We start from the raw sequence: 25,917 nt of genomic DNA, 5'->3' as shown, positions 1-25,917 counted from the left end.
CCAAACTCTTTCTGCCTGAATACCACACAGTCCTTGTAGTATGATTCTTCTGGATTACCAAGTCTCTATTTGGAAAACAAGGATGTATACCTTTTGTTTGTTTTTCCCATTGCTTGAAATGGTGTTCTAGCATATCAAGTAGCTTTTGCTGTGTAAACTTCTTGGCTTAAAATAAACAACTATTTATTTAGCTTATAATTCTGTGGATTGACTGGTCATCTCTTCTGGGAGTTTGCTTGATTTTTTTTCTGTTGGGTTTTCTTCTGGATTATAGCCAGGTGGATGAGTGGATGATCTAGGATTTGGGGATATATTGGTATTTGATAATTTGTCAGTTAGGTGCATCTCATTCTATCATACTCCAGCCTACTAGCACTGGTTTCTGACTATAGTGGTTTTCAGATTTCCACGTACAACACAAACACTCTGCCAAGGCAAGTACCATGGCCAAGTCCAGAACCAGTGTAGGGAAGGACTATCCAAGACCATAGGTGCAGAAATATGTGAGAAAATTTGGGTAGTTACTGCAAAAATCTTGCACATCTAAATTTCTTCTGCCTTTCAGATCTGCCTTTCTATGATATGTACTATTAGCTTTTAGCTTAGGTGCGCAAAATTTATCCTCCAGAACCTATTCATCATTTGTTAGTAAATATGTTTTGTGTCTAATATCATGTCATTAATTGTGGATGATATTTTGAGATAATTTATGAAAAGACACGGTTTCAGTGAAGGTTGGCACCATTTACAAAATGACTGACAGACATTAATAACTTCTTGACATCACCTTGCTCATTTGTGATCCTTGCTGCCTCTCATTGGAAGAGTCATTCTTGCCCAGCTTTTGAAGTGATGCTGACCAATGTAGGGAGTATTTTAAGATCCTCAGTCTAATGTGGGCTAGAATTTGAAATGAGCCTCACTATGACTCCTGGATACTGAAGAACATTAAGTATCTCTGTGTTCTCTGAGTGCTACCCTGCTTGTTCCACCTTTCTCTTTCTCTCTGTTCACTTATGCTTCTTGATATTCCAGTATTCCTTGATAGGCATCCTGAAATTTGAAGTTGAGTCATCAGCTTTGCAGAACTACTTGAGCTCGAATCTTGGTTTGGTTACTTACTGGCTATGGGCATTGGACAAGTTGGTTAATTTCTCTCTCTCTTTTTTCTTCATCAGCAAAATGCTTTTAATATGGTGTTTTGTGAAGCTTAAATGAGTCAGCATTCAAGTGTGCCCGAATCTTGATTTTATTTTTAAACAGGCTGGATTCTTTTAAAATTCTGGACATTTGCAAACACATTTAGTTAAATTGAATTCTTTAAAATGCATGCAATTTTTTATACTAGCCTTCAAACACAAACTATTCTGTGAACACTTCTCTCCATTATTCAGCTCCCAATTGCTTTTCTTTACCATGAATTATTTACATTTGCTGCTACTCAGTTTGTTGCTTAATTTTATCTTTTATTTCACATGATAGTCTTATTGCTTTAGTCAAATCTAAACAACATAATGGCAGAGAACACATATCTCCAATCATTGACTGAAGTGCCAAGATCAAACAGTTCTCAATACTCACTTGATTTTTACTAATGAGAATCCATTGAAGTGATATTAAGTTTATGGTAACCAATGATTCAGTTTATGTTCTCCTAAATAGGTGGGGAAAAGTGAAGAAAAAGAAATTTAAAATGAACTTTTATCTAAACTACACCCACTGTGAAAGAAATGGTTTAAAGTGCAGATAGAAGAATAAGATTAAGAATAAATACAGATTTATCCAGAATAAAAACTTAATGCTGAATAGTTGCAAAATTTCTTCCTCTAGAGATATTATCTACTGTAAAAATATCTGGAAAATTGAGATTCAGACAAATCAATCAGATGTTTTGTTTACACATCATTCAACTGGATTGAGTATCTTAATTGTCACTGAATTAATTAACATAACTATTATGTTCAACATTAGAGTCTGTCATCTACCTCCTAACCCTCCACAGTCTTCTAGAGAAAGTGACCAAAATTCTGTTAATGAATATAATAAAACTCTGTTACAAACAGCCTTCATATCTCATGGTTTTGGTTGACTAGTCAGAGAAATCAGTCTGAGGAATATGAGTATGTATCAGAATTGAGAAAGTATAGAATTATTCCATCATTCTTGATAATGTTTTGTACCTGAAAAGTATTTCATGCTATTCCAAATCATTTTAAATATATTATTTTATTTGATTACTACAACAATATCATGAAGTAGTCGTGCAAGATATACTCATTTCACAATTGGAAAGTCAACTGAGAAAAACACAAAAAATCAGATTAGATTTTTCACAAAAACAGTATCAAAGATATAGAACCTTGGTATCCCAATCCATTGCCTTTGTGTCTTCTTTTGGCACAATTATTTTAGGCTTAGATTCTGCTTTTCCTTAAGTGTTTGACAACCATGAGTGGTGCATGGATCCACCTGACCAAATGGTCCTTTACATTGTGTTTTTTGGAATAAAGTAATTGATTTTCATAGATTTGATGTTATATTTAGATACTACATCCTGGGCACACCTTTTGTTAGAGGTGTTTTCTACATAATCCAATGTGTATCTATTGAGTCAAAATTTTAAAAAAATCTTTTCTGTATGTTCTTCATACTATTTCAAACAACAATCTTGCTTTGGTGGCAGGAGGATAGGAGCTTTTAAAACACTTGCAAATAATCAAGACCCTCATGTAAAAAAAAAGCTTTTAAAAATACACATTTTATTGTCCATTCTGCAAGCTATCATGTTAATATGAAAGAAAGTGATTTCTTTATTATTATTCTAATGCCAGTGAACTATTATAGGAATATATTCTGGGTTTCTAAGGCATCATTTAACATTCTGGTGATAACATGCAAGAAATCATAGATTAGAACTATCACATACACCTCTAACAAGATTGATTAGTTTGATCTAGTTTAGGATAATAAACATTACCCAAGCATACATCTTTCAAATGTACATTTTCTGTTATAAATAACAGTTAAATTTATACTCATATCTTTAAGCACCTGCTCCCAGCCCATGTCTCTGCTATTGCAGCCAAATCTTCATAGTTATGTACACAAGGAATACTATATGCTATTCTAATTATTTTCATGTGAGATGAGCAGGAGCCATGGTTTCCTTTATGTATTCATTTCAGTGTGTTATTAGTTTCTCCTCACAAGAGAGCAGTAATTCTTTTTTGCCTGTATTCCATTAGTATCCACCTTTTAAAAAATGGCATCTTGTACATTTAATATCATCAGGAACCTCTCACTTGATGACCATTGGCCCTTAGGAATACTCTATCAAGGCAGAAAGTGAAAAAGTCTGCAGATGCTTGCTCCATGATGTCTCCCATTCAAAATAATCAGTACCAACAATTAAAACTCAATCACACCCAACCTGTTAAGACCAACTGTCTCATTTAACTTATTATCTGAATGTACCGATTTCTTCATTATGTATCTATATGTGTATGTTTTACATTTACATTTAAGTACTATACTTCATAATGGAATAAGAGATTGCTTTTATTGTTTGACTAATATGACTATGCAGTTCCTCTATACAATTAAAACTCAAAACCCAAAGTATATACTGAAAAGTCTTAATAAAGTCCAAAAATAGAAGTTTTCATTATCAGAATAGGAGTAATTTCTCCCAATATGTCTCCTATGGTTTTAAGCCAACAAGAGGCCATTTTCCTGTTGATAGAAGTATTTTCTGCTTGGGCTTCTGGCTGCCTTCATATTCCCTCTCCATGAGGAAATAACAATGGAAAAGAATTACAATATATTAGCATTAATTAATCGGTTCCTTCCAGGTACCATGCTGGATGATTTCATCTTATTTAATTCTTGTAAATAGGAAGGAGACAAGAGAGTTCACATGTACTTAACACCAACAATATGCCAACACCATGTTGAGAACTTAATATATGTTATTCAGTCTTAAGGAAAAAAGAGAAAGAAACTTCATGAAGTAGGTGGTATATCAGAAAACTTAAGTCTCAGACCATGAAGCTACTAAAAGATAGAACCAGTATTCAAATCCAGATACATTTGATTTCAAAACATTAACACTTTCAGATCCAGAGAAGGAGTATCAATTTCATTTTACTGCTGAGATCCCTAAGGCTTAGAGCCAAGTTGAGATATGGAGCTGGGATTCACATGTGATATGTATCAGACATGATGCCAACATACATGCATTTGTTAGAGATTCAGTAGGTGCCATTTCTTTATACCAATACCCTCTTTTGGTTTGTACTGGCCAGCACATGCATCTATAAATACCAGTTCCAGAGTTTTATAATCTTTCCCATTTATACCTGATTGGCAGATTTTTTTATATACTACTTATTAGAGTTTCCAACAATTAAGGAAAGTACTAAAAACAGCTGGGAATCAAATTAGAATTGCCATCTTTTTGCTTGTAAAACTTGAACAAGCATAATGATGCCAGAGTTACTTTCAAATAGTTGTTTAACTTCACTTAGGCACATTTCATATCTCAGCAGAGATTGATATTTCTATCCTATGAACGAGACAAAAACAAAAATAAAGACGAAATGGAAAAGCTCAATTGCCCCATAGCATTGTCTAATTCTTCTGGCAACTGGTTGATGTCTTTGTGGGTTTCTTCTTTTTAGGTCTTCACTGTCTATTTTCATTAACCCTTTGTGTACACATGTTCCTTTTATACGCCAACTTGAATTTTTTTGTTTCAGGAAGAAATAGCATACACATTTTTTAAAAAGTAGGAGGCTTGGAGGAAAGGAAAGGAAGAAAGGAAGTAAAGAAAGAAATTATAAAGAGGAAAAGAAAAGTAGAAAGGATTTGATAAAGTTAATAAGGCCTGGAGCATAGGGCATCACTGAAAATAGGCCAATTCATCAGGATTGGCTACTCAGAAAAAGGACAGGGAAATGTAGGTGATTATATTCGTTATCCAGAGGTAGCCATAGACTGTTGTGTAAGCGCTGTATGAAAAGTCAGGCCCCTTTATCTTTTATTAAGATAACAGTATTTTTTATTTCCCAGCTGAAGAATGAGTTAGGATTTTCTCCTCTCTATTTGAACTGAGAACAAGCCTACTTGTCCTATTCATAAAGCTTTTCCAATTGTTATATCTAAGAGTGGCAGGAAATGTCACAAAAACAGCACAGAACACATGATAGCGATTCTCATAGAAGCTTTTGACCAGAATGTGATCCTACCATGGCATGAATGTACCTGTCTCTTCACTATCATTTGGTTGCAAACCATACATTTTTTTCTGCTTTCACAGAAAAAAAAAAAAAAAAAGGCCTTTTTAAAATAATGGGGCCAAGAAACTCAATGTAACATACAATATGAGTTTTATATTTTGAGAATTCCCCTATATGCAAAGAAGGCTTTATGTCTAATAAAACTAAAATGCCTTTTAAAATTTGCAGTTATTGGGATGCCTGGGTGGCTCAGCGGTTGAGCATCTGCCTTTGGCTCAGGGCATGATCCTGGGATCCATGATCGAATCCCACATCAGGCTCCTTGCATGGAGCCTGCTTCTCCCTCTGCCTAGGTCTCTGCCTCTCTCTCTCTCTCTCTCTCTCTCTCTCTCTCTGTCTCTCATAAATAAATAAATAAATAAATAAATAAATAAATAAATAAATAAATAAAATCTTTTAAAAAATAAAATAAAATTTGCCGTTTTGCTATAATCAAGTCATCTCTGTAACTACCCAGAATTGCTCCTTTCCAGTGTGTAGACATTTGAGACCCACTGGTGTGCACCATGTACATCATGTAGAATTCTGATTAACTCTATTTCATGTAAGGCACACACTTGGGCTGTGATTTTGTCACTTTCTATAAATAACTGCTCTTTTAATTTTAAAAGGGATCTGCCAGATGTTACTAGCACTTTGATCTTATGGAATAGCCACGAAAAGAGGGGGGTGACAGATTTTCAGGCTATCAATAGTTGCATGGCTATTTCAGCAAACCTGACATTTGATTTTTCCTCTGCTGGGGTTCATCCATGAAAACATCTGTGATCTGGATAGTTGTGAGCCTCTTTCTAAGCAGTGATGGACACACACTTGTTTATTATCCTCCTGAGAGCTTCACCACTGAAGCCTTAGCCTTCACTAAGTGATCTGCCAGGTGTCTCTTGATTATTGCCTCAGGGACCCCCTAAGAACTGCTTGTATGTTGTTCAACAGACTTTTTGTGGGGATAGATGTCAGATGTCACATATAGTACCTTATAATGCACACAGTTTTCTTAAAACATTTTGAATTATATAAACCATTATAAACCCACTGTAGGTAATCTGGGAAATATGAGGAGGAGAGTAAAAAGCATTCACAAAAAGCACTCAGGTAGCCACAACTAAAATTCTAGCATATTTGCCAGTCCCACTCAGTGTCTTCCCCTCCCCGTATGTGATCATTTTCCTGGACCACTCATGAATCAGCATCTCATATCCCTTCCTCCCACCTATTTATGATGCTCACATTCTTGCCAGAGCCTCCATTGCCCTTTAGAAATTGCTGTATACCAATGACCCTCTGTTGCTATCACTTTGACCCCAACCATGGGCACCACTCCTACCTGGGTGGTGGGAAGCCTGTACTTCTTCACAGACTTCACTTTCACCTACCAGACTAACTTTTCACAAGATGTTTTGAACCTCACAGGAAGTAGAAGGAAAATACATCACAAACAGTAACCGTTACCCCCTTCACAGTCCAGATCTGTCTGTATCTCTTTAGAAGCTGTTTCCGTGTTGCCCTCCTCAACTTCTAGGGACAGTGGCCAACATCCCCAACACTGAAAATCCTCCAGGCATATTGAGGCCCAGAGTCTGGGATTAACTGATTCCTAGTGAATAAGAAAAGGGTACAGTTTTCCTTCATCCTACTGGTGGCTACAGTTTCTGAATTCTCATATCTGACTCCAGGATTGATCTCTTCTCAGGACATCTTAGGACTGACCTCTTCTAAGGATATGTTTGAGGATTGACCTCTTTCAAGGGTGTATTGACATAACACTACCCTGTTGACAGAGGCATGGACTGTCCCTCCATTGTCACATGATGGTCTCACTTTAGGACATTTTACAAAGTCTGGGGCACATATTCACTAGAATAGGTGCTTTATGAGTAGAAGGTCTTCATTTTGCCCTCGTTCTGTCTCTGGCATTTTTAGAGTGCCTGGCACATATTGGGCATTTAAATGTTCTTGAATTGAATATTTTTAAATAAAATGATTAGTAACATAATAAATAGCCTGTTTTTATCTTTTATATTTCAATATTCATGGTTCATACTCTAGATGGAGGTTTACCTCAAAGTGAAAACCTGTAGGCTTCCATGTTCCTCCATGACATACAGAGTGTTTAGCTATAGAACAGAAAGAGAAACTTCCCAGGGTTGTCAATCCATAGGTTTCAAATAATCTATTTTTATCTAAGTAAGGTCAAGAATAGATGTTATCCAACCACAGCTGTAATGTTCTAAAATAGCCTAAGGAGGTTGCTTTTATTCTATGGAAAAAATGAGTTTTATGAGCAAATAGTAGCTCCTATTAGAAACAAAACATGATTTAGTGGCTGAAATATCACAACATGCTGGAAAACCCAAGCGAAAGGCATAGCAAGGATAACAGAGTCACGTAAAAAAACAAATTTATCATTTGGACATTTATCTTTAGGCCTGAAATGATATTATATTAAGTGAAATAACTGCTTTAGGTTATGCTTTGATTTTTTTTCTTTCCTGAGAATTTTTCAACAAATGTAAAGCCACTGGAAAGTATCCTGACACCCTGCAGATATCCTGTCTTTTCTAACATGATTCAAGGTCAGACCATTTGCTTCCAACTTAGAAAAGTAGCAGTTGTAGACATTTATTTTCCTACAGTTTAGGGACAGAAAGTAGGTCAGCTTTTCTGGAATGACACTTTTATGCTGGCCAATAGCAGGAGATAAGATGGAGGTGTTGGGTGGTTGGGCATGAAAAGCTCTGATTTCTCTTCTGAGACATTTCTACAATATCTGGTAAGCAATGATCAGCCATCAAGGAAGGAGAGTATCTTGCCCCCCCTAAAAATAGGTAAATTTCCATCATCTTGCCTTTGTATAAATATGAACCCTAAATTTTATTAATGTTTTCCAGCTCCTGGCTGGGCTCTCAAGTTGATAAATAGACCTAATTTACAAACATATGGGCAATGGTAGCCTAATAAGTTTTTGGTCACTGATGCAGTACCATAAACAGAAAGAAATTATTGAAAGTGCAAAAGACTTCTTAACCCAGTGCCTTAATTTTCCTTTCACCACACCCCAACTGTTCTATCCAGCTCTTTCCAAGAGAAATAAAAGCAAAGATTTGGGTATGAATGCTTGGCAGCTGAGGGCCCTTTCTTCCCTGGGATTGCTGAGAACAGGAGCTCATGCAGCTCCTTCTCATGCCCTTGCTCATTACCCACCTGCATCTCCTGCAGTTCTGTCAAATGTTCCCACACATTACATATTCTCTCACTGAAGCAAATCCCAGGGACATGGCTTGCAGGGGCTGCCACTAAAAGTTAAATAAGGCTGCGCGGTTGAGAATACCTCTGTAACTAGTAATTGAAACATTTGAGCAAACCATCGATTGTAAGCACAGCACCTCACGGGAGAAGGTGCAAACACACTGACAGGGATGTAGACAGTTTAAAAATAAAGTATAGGGAAAAAATAAATAAAGAATGGGGCAGAAGTGTAGCTATTGCTTAGCCTAGATTATATCATACAAATTTCTCCCATCATCTTAAATAAGACCTCTGTGGAATATTATATTCTGTGATATATGAGGATGGTAGAAGCCCAGGCTTCTCTCTGTGATGTGATGCTATAATAAAACAGTAACAGGAGAAACCAGGCTTGCAGATAGGATCATTCATGCATTTAATAATTATGTACACACAAAATGTGCTTGTCCCTGCATTGGAGGCGCAGTGATAATCAATATACCCATACTGTCCCTCTCACGGGAAAAATAGACATCCAAGGAATCCTTATACCAACAGCAAAACAACCAGCCACTTCAACTCACAAATGCTTCCAATTTTCTCTCGGTTTGTCCTTCTAGTAATACACCGACTCTCTAGTCCCTGGTCAATCTCACTATGTTCCCATCTCTACATGAAATTGTGCATACATTATGAAGAAATTACTCAATGCTATAAATTATTGCCCCCAAGATGTTCACAGCTTCCAGCCTCAATCAGACCTTCGGAGTCTCCTGGCAATCGTGTTTTCCTAGTCACTGCTTCTACTCAGTGGTAGTGATTATTCAAAGCTTTCATTTTCCTGAAGTCTCCCAAGCGGACACATTCTCTGTCATTCTCAGCATTAGACCATAACTTGTTAGAGAAAATATAAATCAAAGAGGAAATTTGTCAATTTTCTGGCTTTGTGCCTCACAAAATATATGACAGTGTCTACAGCCATTCTTGCCTCCTTTCCCATCTGGTTTAGGCTTCCTGTGCTTACTATCCTTACCTCTAGCACCACCTCAGGGTTTTTGTTTCATCCGTCCTATTTCTCTTGTCAAATATATGGCTGAACTACCATATACTTAGTGGTTTATTACCACTATTTTTTCCCATCACAAAACACTCTTGCGTTGATAGATAGTCCATCCTAGCTACTTTCCTCTCTTCGTTTTACAAACTCAGTTGTAATTTCTGTCCTAATCCCTCTCTCTATAATTCCTCTCTCACTTCACTGGAATCTTGCTTGTATCCTCCACTTATAATCTGAAACTTTATTCAGTACAGCCAGTAATATTCTTCTTGTTGCTAAATTCAACTATCATTTCTCAGCCCTTAATCTGTCCTCTTTTAGCATTTTTTGCTCCTTCTTGTCTTCCATTACTCCATCCTCTGGTTTGCACTAAAAATTTCTCACACTCCAACTTAGTATTCTTAGTATTCTTCACAGATTTCTCTACTTGCCTCTTTACTCTCAGGATTTTTGAGACCCAAACATTATCTTTCTCATTTATTGACTTCTTTATTTTCCTCATGACTGGTGCGAATACACATTAGAATTCCTCCTGAGCTCCTGGTCTATAGATCCAACTCTCTTGTAGAGATTTTTCACTAGGATTTTTAACAGGCTTTTCATTTACTCAACAAATCAAAAATTGGACTCAATTTTATCCCCAAATCTGTGTAGATTTCTCTTTAATATCCCTCCACTGCTCTTCCTGACATATTTCCTTGCTGCCATCATGGTGCAAATGAATGTTCTGGCAGATGCTCTTAAGATCATTAGCAATGCCAAAAAGAGAGGCAAATGCCAGGTTCTTATTAGGCTGTGCTCCAAGTTCATTGTCCAGTTTCTAACTATGATGATGAAACATGGTTAGTTTCATTGGTGAATTTGAAATCATTGATCACAGAGCTGGGAAAATTGTTGTGAGCCTCTCAGTCAAGTTAAACAAATGTGGAGTGATCAGCCCCAGTTTTGATGTACAATTCAAAGATCTAGAAAAGTGGCATAACAATCTGACCCTATCTTACCAGTTTGGTTTCATTGGACTAAGAGCCTCACCTGGCATCACAGACCATGAAGAAGCAAAGACAAAAACACGCAGGAGGGAAAATTGTGGGATTCTTTTCCATAGGGATACAATACATATGTGCATATAAAATGCCTCAAAGAGAAAAAAATATCTCTGCACCTCATTATAACCAGTCATATCTTCTGGGAACAACCAGTCTTCTAACTCATACACTTTTTTCTTTGTCCCACACCCATAGAGTCATTGCCCTGGGTCTAAAATGACCTTTCCAAAACTCTACTTGTGCGTGCCTTCTTCAGAGATTTCATAACTCCAGTTGATCCCCCATTGCCCATAGGATGAAGTCCAAGCTTTTTAGCTTGAATATGAAGCCTATTTTTATGTAGCTATGTTTGCCATTGTGTCTGCTCAATTCAGAACTTTTTGCCCCGCACTGTGCCTCGTAGCCACCAGATTACTGGCTGTTTGTTAAATGACACTATCCTCTTGATCACAAGCATTTCCATGTGCTGTTTTTCTTTGCTTGCAACCTCCTCTTTGCTTCATAGCTCCTGTCTTTTATTTAGGATTTGAATTATGTATTAAAATTTTCAGAAAACTTTCCTGGTCTCCCAAGATTGGATTGTATATCTTTTTAATGCTTTTTCCAGAACACTGCACTTACCTCATTGAAATTCTTATTCCACAGTGTAGTCTAGTGCCCGTTTATTTGCCTGTTTTGCCTATTAAATAGACTACACACTACTTAAGGAAAGGACTGGCACTTTCTTTGGTACTTTTCCCCCATGTATTGAATAAACGAATGAATGAGCTATACAGTTGGAAATCAAAGCTTTGAAATTAGATGAGCTTGACAAAGAAGAAAGCATATAGAAAGAGTAAAGGCAAATAGGAACCATAGCAAATACAGATTTCAGGAGACTTCTTCACTGTAGCTTTTGGGAGGACAATGGCAGAGAAGCGTGTGGGAGCCAAAGGGAAAGACAGCAAAGTAGATTAAGTGTGGAAGGCATCAGATGGAGGGTTTCATGAAGAAAGATTCATCAGTGGCTTGTTAAGGAGAGAAGACTGAGAGAGTGAGGGGAGGCTGTAGTACATCTACATTGACTCTTTTCAAATTACATTTTTAATTTTAATTTTAGTATAGTTAACAGACAGTATTATATTCATTTCAGGTATAAAATATAGTGATCCAACAGTTCTATACGATACTCAGTACTCATCATGATGAGTGTACTCTTTAATCCCCATCACCTGTTTCACCCATCCTCTCACCTCCGCTCTGGTGACCCAGTTTGTTCTCTAGAGTGAGAGTCTATTTATTGGGATTTTTTTTCTCTTTATCTCTCTGTCTCTTTCTCTCTCTCTCTCCCTTTTCCCCTTGTTCATTTCTTTGTTGTTGTTGTTTCTTAAATTCCACATGAGTGAAATCGTATGGTGTTTGCCTTTGACTGACTTATTTCACTTAGCATTATACTCTTTAGTTCCATCTATGTTGTTGCGAATGGCAAGATTTCATTCTTTTTTTGTTGTTGTTGTTAAGATTTCATTCTTTTTAATGGCTGAATTATACACATAGACCCCCCCCCACACACACACACATCTTTTTTATTGCATTCACCTATTGATGGACACTTGGACTTGCTTCCATACCTTGGGAATTGTAAATAATGCTACTATGAACGTAGGGGTGCATGAATCCCCTTGATTTAGTGTTTTCATATTTTGGGGGCAAATACCCATAGTTTGATTGTTAGACTGTAGGGTAGTTCTATAGTTAACTTTTTGAAGAACCTCCATACTGTTCTCCATCGTGGCTGCACCAGTTTGCTTCCCACCAATAGTGCAAGAGGGTTCCTTTTTTTACACATCCTCAGCAACACTTGTTTTTTGTGGTTTTGATTTTAGCCATTCTGACCAATGTGAGGTGATATTTCATTAATAACCGTTAGATTTTGGGGCACCTAGGTGGCTCAATCAGTTAAGTACTTGCCTTTGGCTTAGGTCATGATCCTAGGATCCTGAGATCCAGCCACCCCTCAGGCTTCCTGCTCAGTGGGGAGTCTCCTTCTCCCTCTGGCCCCCCACTCCTGATGCATGTGCATGTTTTCTCTCTTTCAAATAAAATCTTAAAAAAAAAAAAACGGTAAATTTTTAAAGAGCCCACTTAAAGCTAAAATGAGTTCCTGATTTATAATAGATTCTTTTGATATAAGGCAGATAGAATGATGGTGTTCATTCAGACACCTAGCCTGGTTGTACCCACATATTGACATTGCTGTTGTATTACCTAAAAGAAAGGAGGAAGTGGCAGAGAAGAGTAAAAAGGGAAACAGATATTACTCTGAAGCTTTTATTTCTCTGATATAGTATGTTTCCCTACCATTGCATACTTGTTAACTTTTAAAAAAGGATGATGTTTTAATATCATTGATACTAGTATTATTTTTAGCAACTTTGCTCTCTTCTTATTAAAGTTGGCTGCATTTGGGGTGCCTGAGTGGCTCAGTCAGTTGAGCCTCTGCCTTTGGCTCAGGTAATGATCCACGGGTGCTGGGATGGAGGCCCGCATCAGACTCCCTGCTCAGTGGGGAATCTGCATCTCCCTCTCCCTCTGCCACTCCTCTGCTTGTGCTCTTTCACTTTCTCTCTCTCTGTCAAATACATAAATATATAGGGACGCCTGGGTGGCTTAGCAGTTGAGCATCTGCCTTTCGCCCAGAGCGTGATCCTGGAGTCCTGGGATTGAGTCTCACATTGGGCTCCTCACAGGGAGTGGGGACCCCCCACAGGGACCCTGCTTCTCCCTCTGTGTCTCTGCCTCTCTGTCTCTCATGAATAAATTTTAAGAAAATAATACATACATACATAAATAAAATCAATCTTAAAAAAATAAAGTTGGCTACATTTATATGCCGTACTTTACAAATTATTTTTACTACTTCCACCATTTTAATCAATAAAAACTAAACAATTCAAATAATTAGTTCTATTACTAATTATTTAAATAAAAATTTCTGGACAAAATAATTAAAAATTTCTGGAAGCAACCATTTGTTATTCGTAGCTTTTGTCTTTTTTCTCTCAATTTCAAAACTTATTTTAATATTCAAATTCAAATTCTGAACATGCTGGGATCCCTGGGTGGCGCAGTGGTTTAGCGCCTGCCTTTGGCCCAGGGCGTGATCCTGGAGACCCGGGATCGAATCCCACGTCAGGCTCCCGGTGCATGGAGCCTGCTTCTCTCTCTGCCTGTGTCTCTGCCTCTCTCTCTCTCTCTCTCTGTGACTATCATAAATAAATAAAAATTAAAAAAATCTTTAAAAAAAAAATTCTGAACATGCTAAAGAATTAATATGATTAAAATGGATTCTACCTTTCAACATATTTTATTCATAACCACACTTCACAGACCATTCCAGTCAGACAGTTTTGTAATTAGACTGAAATTCTTACTAACATTTTTTTCATGTGAATAAAATATATTTGCATTATTTAGCATAGTTAAGGCTCAAGCTGTGTTGCTTTTATAAAGTTTTCATATTCAGAATTTGTTTCAGTTAGTTTCTTCTAAAACTATGTTTTCAGCTCACTGTTAAGCAATGCAGCATCACTTCACGTGGGCAAAATTAAGGGACTGAGCCTCTTTATGTCATTGATGGAGAGATGGGTAAGGTTGCAAATTCCATGCGTCTCACCTCAAATGCCATTAGTCTCCTGAGTTTTTTTCTTGATTTTTAAAAATTGGGTTCAAAGATTTTTGAAAGAAAAATAAATTGTGTTTAACCATTAAAATAATTTTTGTGCTCACACTAGGTGTTAATTAAAAACAGAGAAGATGTCTTTGAGGTTTTTCTATCCTCTATTGCTTTCAAAATTTAATAAATTCTCAAAGTTTCTTTTGCACTATGATTTTTAGATGCAAATAACAAATTTTAAATCTTTTCATACAAGTTACAATCTATGGCCATACCACCCTGAACACCCAATCTCGTCATACAAATTACATATTTTCTTCTTATTTATTCTTAGAGCAACTATTAGGTGTGTGGCTTCAACCAAGACATTGACTCTTAATTTAGTCTTTTAAAAGCAATATATCAGCCCCTGAAATGCAAGCTTTAATCATATCTATTATCAGAGAAAAGTGGGTATTTATTATAAATATCAAAGAAATACTCAAAAATACTTTTTAAAGTTAAATTCATTTTCCCTTACTTTGTTTTCAGTACGAATGATATATTCCACGGGTAGCAAGTGTAAAGTGCATGGCCAGGGAAACAAAAGAGTTTAAGTAGAGTCCCTATCCTTCAGGAGCTTTGTGAAATAATAGAAAAGACTGATACCAGAACACAATTAGTTACAATAAAAGATATCAGGCATTAGGAGTTCATTGGGAGGAGAGCTCACTCGTGAGCAAATTAGAAAAGCCTTCAAGAGGGAAGACTGTATTTGAGTGGACCTTGAGAATTGCACAGAATTTTGCCTGGTGAAAGTAACCCAGAAGGCTTTTCTGGATGTAATAAATACTAGAGTAAAGGCATAGAGGAGAGAACCAGCCTGCTTCAGATCTAGTCTGACTGCAAGAATGAGTGAACATAGTGTAAAAGCAGGGCTTGGCCAGGATGAGTTCTGAGGAGTAAGTTTGCTCTAGAAGAGGATGTAACTTGCTCCAAGGACATCATTAAGGAATAAGCTGAGTGATGGGGAGAAGTTGTAACCTTACAATAGATTTAAGTTGGAAAGTAACAAAATAATTGCCACATTTGTTTGTTTCTACTATGTTCCAAATACTATGTTAAGTAACTTTAGCTGCATTATCTTTGATCCTTAGAACAAATGCAAGGTTAGAGTTTGTTCTTTAGAAGATCAAAGGACAATATTATGGAACATAGATTAGAAGACAGCCAGGCTGGAAGCCCTTTGGGGAGGTGACGGATACATCTTTCATCTCTCTTTTTCTATTGCCTTTATTCAGAGTGCTTGAAAACAATATAAACTCTCCCATATTATTGAATAAAATTCCATTGATTGCTGTCTGCCCATCTCCTATTCCCCTTCCCTTGTTATTGATGTCTTACATTAGTATGATATATTTGTCACAACTAATGAACAAATATTGATACTTATTAACTAAAGTCTATACTTTATTCAGATTTTCTTTCCTTTTTCCCTAATGCCCTTCCTCTGTCCCAGGATCCCGTCCAAGTTATCACATTACATTTAGTTGTCATGTCTTGGTAACCATCTCTAGACTGTGAGAGTTTCTTAAACTCTCCTGTTTTTGGCGACCTTGACAGTTTTGGGTAATTGTCAAATATTTTATAAACTGTCTCTGAAGTGGGAATTTGTTTGATGTTTTGTTTTTTGTTTTCTTTTACATGATTAGACCAGGATTTTAGGTTTGGGGGAGGAAAACCAGAGATAAAATGTCATTTTCATCATATCAGTCAACAACTGATCTATTTACCATCTCATTACTTTGTCTTTTCCAGAATGACATATAGATCATACAGTCTACAATCATTTTAGACTGGCTTCTTTCAGTTAGTAATATGCATTTAAGAGTACACATAATAATGGACAGATGCCAAAGTGACACAAGGAGCCAACTGAAAAAGTTCCCTTCCCAGTAGCCAAAGATGGAACAATTTTTGCAGCAAAATAAATCAAGTAGCATTGGATTATATCTTAAAGTATAAAAGCTACATCCATAGGTTTATGCTGATATAAATAAATGGATAAATAAATAAATAATATAATATAATATAAACAAAGTTTCCTCTGCCAAAAAATTCCAAATAATTTATGTATATATTTTATCTTGAATGAAATTAAGCATGACTCCTTATATCTTTAAGTTTGGGCTATGTTTAGTAACTTGTTTTCAGAGAATAGTATGAAAGGGGAGGGGACGTCACTTTACAGTGAGCTTTACATCATCAGTGATAAAGTGTGTGTCTAGGTTCATTTGGTTTCTTTGTACACAACAATTGGTTATGGAAAATAACAAATAATGCTGGGAAAAAAGTATCCTTTCTTCTGTTAAATACCCCTTGCACCTTGGTCTAAGATTAAATACCTATATTTGTGTGGGTTTATTTCTGGGTTCTATATTCTGTTCTGGTCATCTGTTTGTCTATTCCTTCACCAATACTATACTATCTTTATTACTGTAGCTTTATATGACTTTGAAGTCATATAATGTGAATCTTCCAACTTTGTTTTTATTCTTTAGTATTTTGTTGGTTATTCTGAGTCTTTTGCCTTTTTATATGAACTCTAGAATCATTCTGTCAGCATCTACAAAATAGCTTGCTGGGATTTTGATTGATATTGTAATGAATTTTAGGGCAAATTGAAACAAAATGGCACCCTAAAAATAGTGTTCCAGTGCATGAACATGAAATATATCTCCACTTAAAATTTTTATTTGATTTCTTTAGTCAGTGTTTTCTTATTTTTTTTCAGATAGATCCTATATATATTTTGTTAGGTTTATCACTAATGGAAAGAAAAGATGAAGTGATGCTCCAAGTAAGTAAATCGGGCTGTGTCTCTGAAGGAGCCTATCTCCACAGATTTTCAGGTTGAAGGTGTGTCCTGCAACCTCACTTGTCAGAATGCTCCAGGAAAAGTTCATCTTCACCTTCAGCTTTTCCTTCTTGTAAGGATAGAAGTGATACCTTCTAAGCTCTTTATCATGTCTCAATTGAAACCAGAAGTCATTGTTTGCTTTTTAAAGCATAATTATTCTACTCCATTGTGATTTTTGAAGATAGAAACAGAGAGAATGTGATATACACTTTTGTGTCCATGGAATGAAATGAAGCAGAAAGTAAAAAATTATATGTTAGATGGATAGCAAGATGGATGGATAGATGGATGGTTGGATGAATGGATGGATGGATGCATGAAGAAATGAAGGCTCATGGAGTAAATTGCTAAAAGATACTATGAATCAATAACAGAAAAAATGAAAGGAAATAAAAAGGGGCTATAATTTAACTATTTAAGATATGTAAGTGTAGGGAACAAAGTGAAGAATTAGAAAGGAAAGAATTTTTAGGAGAATGGAGAGAAATTGTAGGACATCACTCTTCCCAGAAGTCTAATACCCTTCCATGCCTGACCCAACCTTTCTCAAAGCCTTCACCGGTAACTCTGGACATATTTTTCCTTCACTCATACTAGATATAATAAGACTTTGCTTTAGCTAAAATTCAGTATGTAGGTACAACTCAAATTGATTCAAACTAAAACAAGACACCATTTATTCCAGCAAATGAAGAATGAGGAGATAAATCCTAATGCTAAATGGTCCACAACTTTACATTTATAACCTCCTGGTGAGAATTTAAATTATATGCATTTTTAGAAAAGAAGTTTGCAATATATAGCAGTGCTTTAAAAATGTCTGTAACGTTTGACTCCATTATATTATTTCTAAGAATTTTTCTATGAAATAATATAAGATTCATGTGTCTGTTTTTGCTGATATATTTATTTTAGATGCTTGTAATATTACAGAAAATTAAGGCATTGATACAATAGCAAAGCAAAAAATTAAATAAATGAAAAACAACTTAAAAATGTTCCAGCTCACACGGAGCTTACATGTTCATTTGAAAAGATTAATAATAAATAGATAAATGTGTCATACGATAAGTGGTGATGAGTGCCGTGAAGAGAAGACAAAGTAGTAAAAGGATATGTAGAGATATGTAGAGAGTGAATCCTGTTTTATACTGTGTCAGGTATGGAATGTCTGATGTGGTGGCTTTGACAGAAGATCAATTAAAGGAATGAAGTGGGATGTTTAGTTCTTTGGAGGAAAAGTGCTGGCATTCCAGGCAGAGAAGACAGGAAATGCAAAGCCTCATGGCAGGCACGTGCCTGGTATATTTGAGGTACAGCAAGAAGGTCTGTGTGCTAGAGCAAGCTGTGAGAAGGGGTGGATAATACAGAAGAAAGAGAAGTAACTGGTGGCCAGATCATGTAGGATTTTCTAAGGCCAAGTCAAGGAATTTGAGCTCTATTTTGAGAAATATGAAAACTTATTGGAAGGTTTTACTAAGAATAACATGATCTGATTTACATTTTTATTGAAGAATAATGGACATACACTATTGTTTTAGTTTCAGGTACATAATGCAGTTATTCAGTATTTATATACATTAGAAAATGCTCACCACAGTAAGCCAAGTTACCATCTGTCACCATACAAAGGTGTCACAATATTATTGACTATTTTCTCTATGCTGTACACTCTACACTATATTTCTGTGTTGTATTCATTTTATAACTGAAAGATTGAACTTCTTGCTCACCTTCACCAATTCCATCCATCCCCCAACCCCTTCTCTCTGGTAACCATCACTTTGTTCTCTGAATCTATGAGTCTGTTTCTATTTTGTTTTGTTTGTACATTTGTTTTGCTATTTAGGCTCCACACATAGATGAAATAATATGGTATTTGGCTTTCTCTGTCTGAATTAATTTCACTTAGTGTAATATCCTCTAGGTCCACCCATGTTATCACAAAAGGCAAGATCTCTTACTTTTTTGTGGCTGAGTAATAATATTCCATTATGTCTGTGTGTGTGTGTGAGAGAGAGAGAGAGAGAGATCACATCTTCTTTATCCACTTATCTATTGATGGATACTTGGGTTCCTTCCATATCTTAGCTATTGTAAATAATGCTACTGTGAACATAGGGGTATGTATGTCTATTTAAAGTGTTTTCTTCAGATAAATACCTTTAAGTGGAATTGCTGGATTTACATTTTAAAATAATCAATATGACAAAGAGCAGGGCATGAATAGAAAATAGTCTGAATGTTATCTCAGTGATTCAGCCAAGAGATACAAGCTTGGATTTGGTGAGGGGGATGTGTAGATTCTGGGTTCACAAGGAATGATTATCAGAATGTGCTCCTGGACTGGATGTGATAAGTGAGGGAAAGACAGACATGAAAAACAATTCAAGTGTTTTGGCTTGAGAAGCTGAATGAAAATCTCTGACATCTACTGATATGAGAAAGACTGCAAGAAGAGCAGATTTGAGATGAAAGTCAGTGGTTCAATTTTGCCAAGATAAATACAAGATGCCTATTCAGTATTCAAGTGAAGATGTCACAGAGGCTCTTGGAAATACAATATGGGAATTCAGGGAAGAAGTGGAGCTGTAGATATGTGCAATGACTATGTTGTAAGAATATTTATCACTTTGGTGTTCATGATAGTGAAAATTTTTAAAATTCAAATATCTGAAACTAGAGGATTTCTAATATGCAGCAAAGCTAGACAACATTGCTCAAAGTCTGTGCTCTGACTACTGCCCCATAAACTGCTTGGCTCTGTCCAGCAGGTGCACGTACAGAATTCTGGCAGTAGAGTTATCTACATACTTTATTTGAAGAAACTTATGGAGCCATATATTTTTAAATTTGATTTTAATCCTTTAAAAACATCTGGTGTTTACATTCTGACTTATTGTGTGAAAATAGAGACTTTTTTCCTAAGGGGTGCTAATCCTTTAATTAGCTCATCTGTATTTCTTCATTCTGGTTTCTGAACCTGCCTTATTCTCACTACTGTGCAGTAGTCACAGTAGCCAATAGTAGTAGTCACTATTGTGCAATAGTCATGATTTTTTTGTGGTATTTAAAATTAAAATCAAATTATTGATGGATAGTTGTGCTGTTTTGAAACAGCAAAAAGAGCAATTACTTTAATGAATGCATCTCATTTAATAAATTTACCCCCTTTGGTTTCCAAACTTGTTCCTTGCAAAGGACCATCTCTATTGATTATATCCATGGCATGTATTGTATATTAGAATTCAGGTATTCCTAGAAGTTGCTTATTTCCAAGTTGTTTTCCAACACACACATAAACCAACATATAGACACAAACATAAGAAAATGAAACTGATAAGTGTATGTGTTTTTAGAAACTAGGTTTTTTAATTTAAAAATAAAGTAGAGTGCCTCTGCTCAGTCAGTTGAGTGTCGGACTCTTGATTTCAGCTCAGGTATTGATCTCAGGGTTGTGAGTTAGGCCTTACATTGGGCTCCACACTGGGCATGGAGCCTACTTAATTAAAAAAATAATAATAAAATTAAAATTAAAAAAGACATCAAGTGATAAAGATGATCTAGAGAGTTTCAGACATCTGTACTGGTGTTCCAAATTTCTCTCCCAGTGGAAGCATTGACTTCTGCAAAATATATATTAAAGGAAATTACATCTGGCTTTGTTTAGAAATTTCATAACTCTATTTCTATGATCAAGGCTGTAGCTTTGAAATTAGTCCTAATCATGGTTTAAATATGTTTAGAGAAGCTGTTAATGAGTATTATCAGAAGACTATGTTGCTTATTCTTTGGGAGTGACTTTTGATTTTCAAACCAAATGCATTCAGGGCATCTTGTTACATTGAGTGTGTTACTGGTTATTCCCATATCATGCCGACATTTTTACAACTAGCTTTAGAAAATATATAAATAGAACACACATATCAATCCAGTTCATGTCTATTTAAATAAGTATGTCATTTGCACTGTGCACATGAAATTATTTACACATGATCAGCCCTAGATCATCATGAAGATTGAGTTTTAAACAAATGAAATTCAAATCAAGTACTGTATTTTATAACATACATTTCTAATTTTTGGAATATTGGCCATGGACATGGCACGATTATATATGAAAGGAAGAAAAATCGATTTCCCTTTGACAAGAGGCAAACTAGGGAGGCAGCATTTTTGCCATGACTTCCAGTTTGAAGGTTGGTTGCACACTGTAGAATCAGAGTTGGAAAGAATTTGGTGATCCAGCCCTGCATTTATGGATGCTGACTCTAAGGTCCAGAAAAACAAAATGATTTACTCAAGATATGCAGTCACAGAACTAAATTAGGATTAGAATTTAATCCCATGACCTGCAGTTGAGCATGTATGCTGAATTTTAGAGGGAATGTTGCTTTCCACAATAATTTCCTTGCATACTGTTGGGGATTTACCCCAAAGATACAGATGCAATGAAACGCCGGGACACCTGCACCCCAATGTTTCTAGCAGCAATATCCACAATAGCCAAACTGTGGAAGGAGCCTCGGTGTCCATCGAAAGATGAATGGTTAAAGAAGATGTGGTTTATGTATACAATGGAATATTACTCAGCCATTAGAAATGACAAATAGGGCAGCCCGGGTGGCTCAGCGGTTTAGCACTGCCTTCGGCCCAGGGTGTGATCCTGGAGACCCAGGATCGAGTCCCACATCGGGCTCCCTGCATGGAGCCAGCTTCTCCCTCTGCCTGTGTCTCTGCCTCTCTCTCTCTCTGTGTCTCTCATGAATAAATTAAAAAAAAAAAAGAAATGACAAATACCCACCATTTGCTTCAACGTGGATGGAACTGGAGGGTATTATGCTGAGTGAAGTAAGTCATTCGGAGAAGGACAAACATTATATGTTCTCATTCATTTGGGGAATATAAATAATAGTGAAAGGGAATATAAGGGAAGGGAGAAGAAGTGTGTGGGAAATATCAGAAAGGGAGACAGAACATAAAGATTCCTAACTCTGGGAAATGAACTAGGGGTGGTGGAAGGGGAGGAGGGCGGGGGGTGGGGGTGATTGGGTGGCGGGCACTGAGGGGGGCACTTGACGGGGTGAGCATTGGGTGTTATTCTGTATGTTGGCAAATTGAACACCAATAAAAATAAATTTATTTAAAAAATAAAATAAAATAAATAAAATAAAATAAAATAAAAAATAAAAACATTTTAAAAAATAATGATTTCCTTGCATAGTTTTTGGATGAACTCAAAGTGATTTTCTCTCATCTGGATACCTTTCTATGCACCTCTCACATATATAAATATAAAGTCTTGTTAAGATTCAGTTATTTTTTACAATGATAGAACTACTGGTTATATGGAAAGATATACTAGCTGTGAAATGAACATCCTGATACCATGTAATAATTACAGAACCTAGATTTTTAAAAAGATTTTATTTGTTTGTTTGTTTGTTTGTTTGTTTATTTAAGGAGGGGAGGAGCAGAGGGAGAGAGAGAATCTCAAGCAGACTCTGCACTGAGCACTGACCTCACATGGGGCTTAATCTCAAAACCCTGAGATCATGACCTGAGCCAATATCAGGAGTCAGAAATAACCTACCGAGCCACCCAGGTGCCCTTTATGTGGACAATTCTTAAACCAGTTCTTCACAACTTTGGTCTCTCTCTCTCTTTTTTTAAAAAAAATTTAACATTGCTCTTCATATTTAAATAATTTCTTAAGGTGTCATATCTGCTGATATTAGGCAACCAGACTGTTCCACTCTGTGTGTATGAAAAGGGTCACTGATTTATGATCATGCCAATTGGTTTTTCTTAAAGGGATTTTTTTGAGTCCTGAGCAAACATGCTTCCCTAATAATTCATTGTGTTCTGGCTGCTGTCTCTATGATTCCTCTGTCACCATTATTTATCAGCATTGTCAGTTCCTCAGCAGTCACCTCTGCCCACCTCTCTCCTGAACCATGAGCCTTCCCAGTGATGTCTGGCATTGTCAGATTTTGGATTGTAAACCCAGTGTGCAGAATATATTACCTTTGGAAATCTTTCTCTTTAATTATAATACCAAACCTTTGGAATTTTTGGTAGTGTTCTTTGCTGTCTAGGAAAAAAATGGAAATGTATTCCAGAGCAGATTAATCGTCTGTACACAAAAGACCCCCAATCTGATCACCTGGAGAGCTTTAAAGATGTTGAACTGTAAGTGTTTAACATGACTGTTAACATGTTAACATGTAAAATACAAGCTTTAACACTAGCTACCAGTTCCCTCATTGCCTTAGCACTGGACTAAACTACACTAAGTGCTATTGAAAGCGTCCTTTTGTATCAACTAACTGATAATAATTCCAGTTTTGGAACACTTCTATGTTAGGGGCCTTATTTTAAGTACATTACACATATTATCTCAGTTGATCCTCACAACAAAATTTTGACATCCATATATTATCCTCATTTTACAGATGAATACACTCAGGCCCAGGGAATGTAAGTCTGCTGCCAAGTCATGTAACCAACAAGTGAAGGAGTCAGGATTTGAACCCAGGCAGCAGGCTTGTACAGCTTGGCTGCTTCACCTCTGTACTCTGCTTCTTTGTTTGGAAATATTATTTACTTGTCTTCATTACTTAGTGCACTCCCCAAAGTTAATCTAACCTATGCCTCTGTTTTTATTTCTTCCAAATGGAATCTATTTTACCTTAATTATTCTATATCACCATATTATTCACTGCTACATCCTGATTATGATTGCTAAAAAGCAAGTACCACTTGATTTTTCTATGTGGAAATGGTGCTTTAAAAAAAAAAAAAAGATGAAAGCCCAGATACTTACTTCTTTAATTAACTCTTACTATTGAGAAAATTTACTTACCTCAGAAATTCCTAAATATAGTAACAGTTTACTTTTATTTGGCTTTGGAGAATAAAATGTGTTGCATATTTAATTTTTCCACATGACTAACCTTACCTTTCCAAGTGCCAATTCTAAAAAAAAAAAAAAAAAGTTATAATATTTTAAAGTATTTCTAAAGTAACCACTTCTGTGTCTTCTTAAACAGAGTAATAATCTCAACAGAATCTTTATGACTCAGAAACATCATGATGAATGCCTGTTATTTTACTATTTAGTAACTTAACCTCTGTCTGCGTTTTAGCTCTTACACTCCCTAATATCATATCATCAGATGTCATTTTTTTCTGAGTGGGTTTCCTTCTGAAATATTTCTCCTCACACACTAGTAATATTTACCACATCAAGTATGCTGTGTGCTAATAATGAAACAATCCCAGTTGCTAATGCATATGCAGAAAATAAAAATAAATAATATGATAGGAATAAAAACATAATTTAGTGAGGTTTTTTATTACTATTTTCTTGACTCATTTTCCATCACTTCAAAATTATGGACTGTATTTGGGGGTCTGACAAGAATTGGACCTCTGGATAAGAAAAATATTATTGAGTTTTGAAATGTGTTGTAAGTATAGAACTGAGTATAGAATTCTAATCACTGAACAATACAAGCCTATTTTATAATATGCTTTTCATCCTATTAACTTTCTCAAGTAGTTGTGATTCAAAAGTAAATTATGTTATGCAGAATTCTCTTTGCTTTTAAAGGATTTTGATAATTCTATTGCTTCAGGGTTTGGGGTGAAGTAATACGATGAATACATCAGGCTTAACAAAGCTATACCAGGCTGTTCACATAGTAACAGTTATTTGGAGATAGATTTTTCTCAGTTTATTCATGGCTTGACTATCCAAAAGAAAAATAAACTAGAATTTTATGGTAGGTTTGTTGAACTTTATTTAGCTGTGTGGGTGACGTGAATAACACATGTACAAGATTAATTAGTGATTATTTTGCCGAGAAGCATAATGTTGTGAAGCCATCTGGTGTGTCATTATTGGGAGGGCGATCTTGATGGATTACTCATTAAACTCTTTCAACACTTTGTTCCAAGACTGTCAGCAGTCCTCTGGATTCTTATTAGGTTAAGGCTATGCTGGGATTCAGAAGCAGAAGGACCATGGGGAAGTGTAGCTTCATCTTTATCACCAGCAATAAACAGTTCAGCCTTGAGAACACTACCTCATGCTCTCTCAGATCGGTTAGTGGTGCATAGGCCATTAATCTCACTATTACCTTTTCTTCCAATAAAATACCTATCACAGCCCCACCTCAATGGCTTATAAAAGAATCTTGAAATAAGATCGTGAACATCTGCATTATCTTGGAAGAGCTGAACAAGCTGCTCATCATCACAGCACAAAATAACTAGTTTCATCTTTTGTCATGCAGCACTCCATTTTTCATATTTTTGTGTGTCTTTGATTCATAAATTTATTTACTTATTTACTCATTCAGAGAATATGGTTTCGATAGCTACTTTTACTCATGATATGCTAAGTTCCAAGCTTACAGTCTGAAATAAAGCAGACAGTCTACCTTGACTCCCTGACTTTTCCTCTAAGCATTTTTCCTGTCCTGGAGCCACATTGTCTGGTGGTCCTGTGACAAAGCATATGACTTCTACAATCTGATCACGTATGGTAGTGAGGTACCTGAGGAAAACTGGCACATGTGCATCCAGTCCTCTAAAAATGTATGTTCTCTCAGAATCGGTATCTAATGGATGCAGGAAGGTAAGAACATGCTTATGTTTATTTGCTTCTGATTTTTTTTTCTGCAGCTTTGCTTTATTTACTTCCACTATATTTTCTTAATCCTCTTCAG

General features: G+C 36.0%; 1 protein-coding gene and 1 long non-coding RNA gene across 8 annotated transcripts in view; one reads left to right on the top strand and one right to left on the bottom strand.

Moving 5' to 3' along the window:
• LOC112648714 (uncharacterized) overlaps positions 1-916 on the bottom strand; it is a 56,980-nt gene extending 56,064 nt beyond the window's left edge. The window contains exon 1 of the long non-coding RNA XR_007411946.1: positions 788-916. This is a non-coding gene — a long non-coding RNA (uncharacterized LOC112648714). The remainder of the gene's footprint in view (positions 1-787) is intronic.
• The window catches only part of RGS7 (regulator of G protein signaling 7), a 581,011-nt gene that overhangs the window by 433,016 nt on the left and 122,078 nt on the right, over positions 1-25,917 (top strand). The window lies entirely within an intron of this gene.

This window comes from Canis lupus, chromosome 7, assembly GCF_003254725.2.
Source record: "Canis lupus dingo isolate Sandy chromosome 7, ASM325472v2, whole genome shotgun sequence".
NCBI lineage: Eukaryota > Metazoa > Chordata > Mammalia > Carnivora > Canidae > Canis > Canis lupus.
Note: the sequence above shows the minus strand (reverse complement) of the source record. Positions and strands in the feature narration are given on the sequence as shown.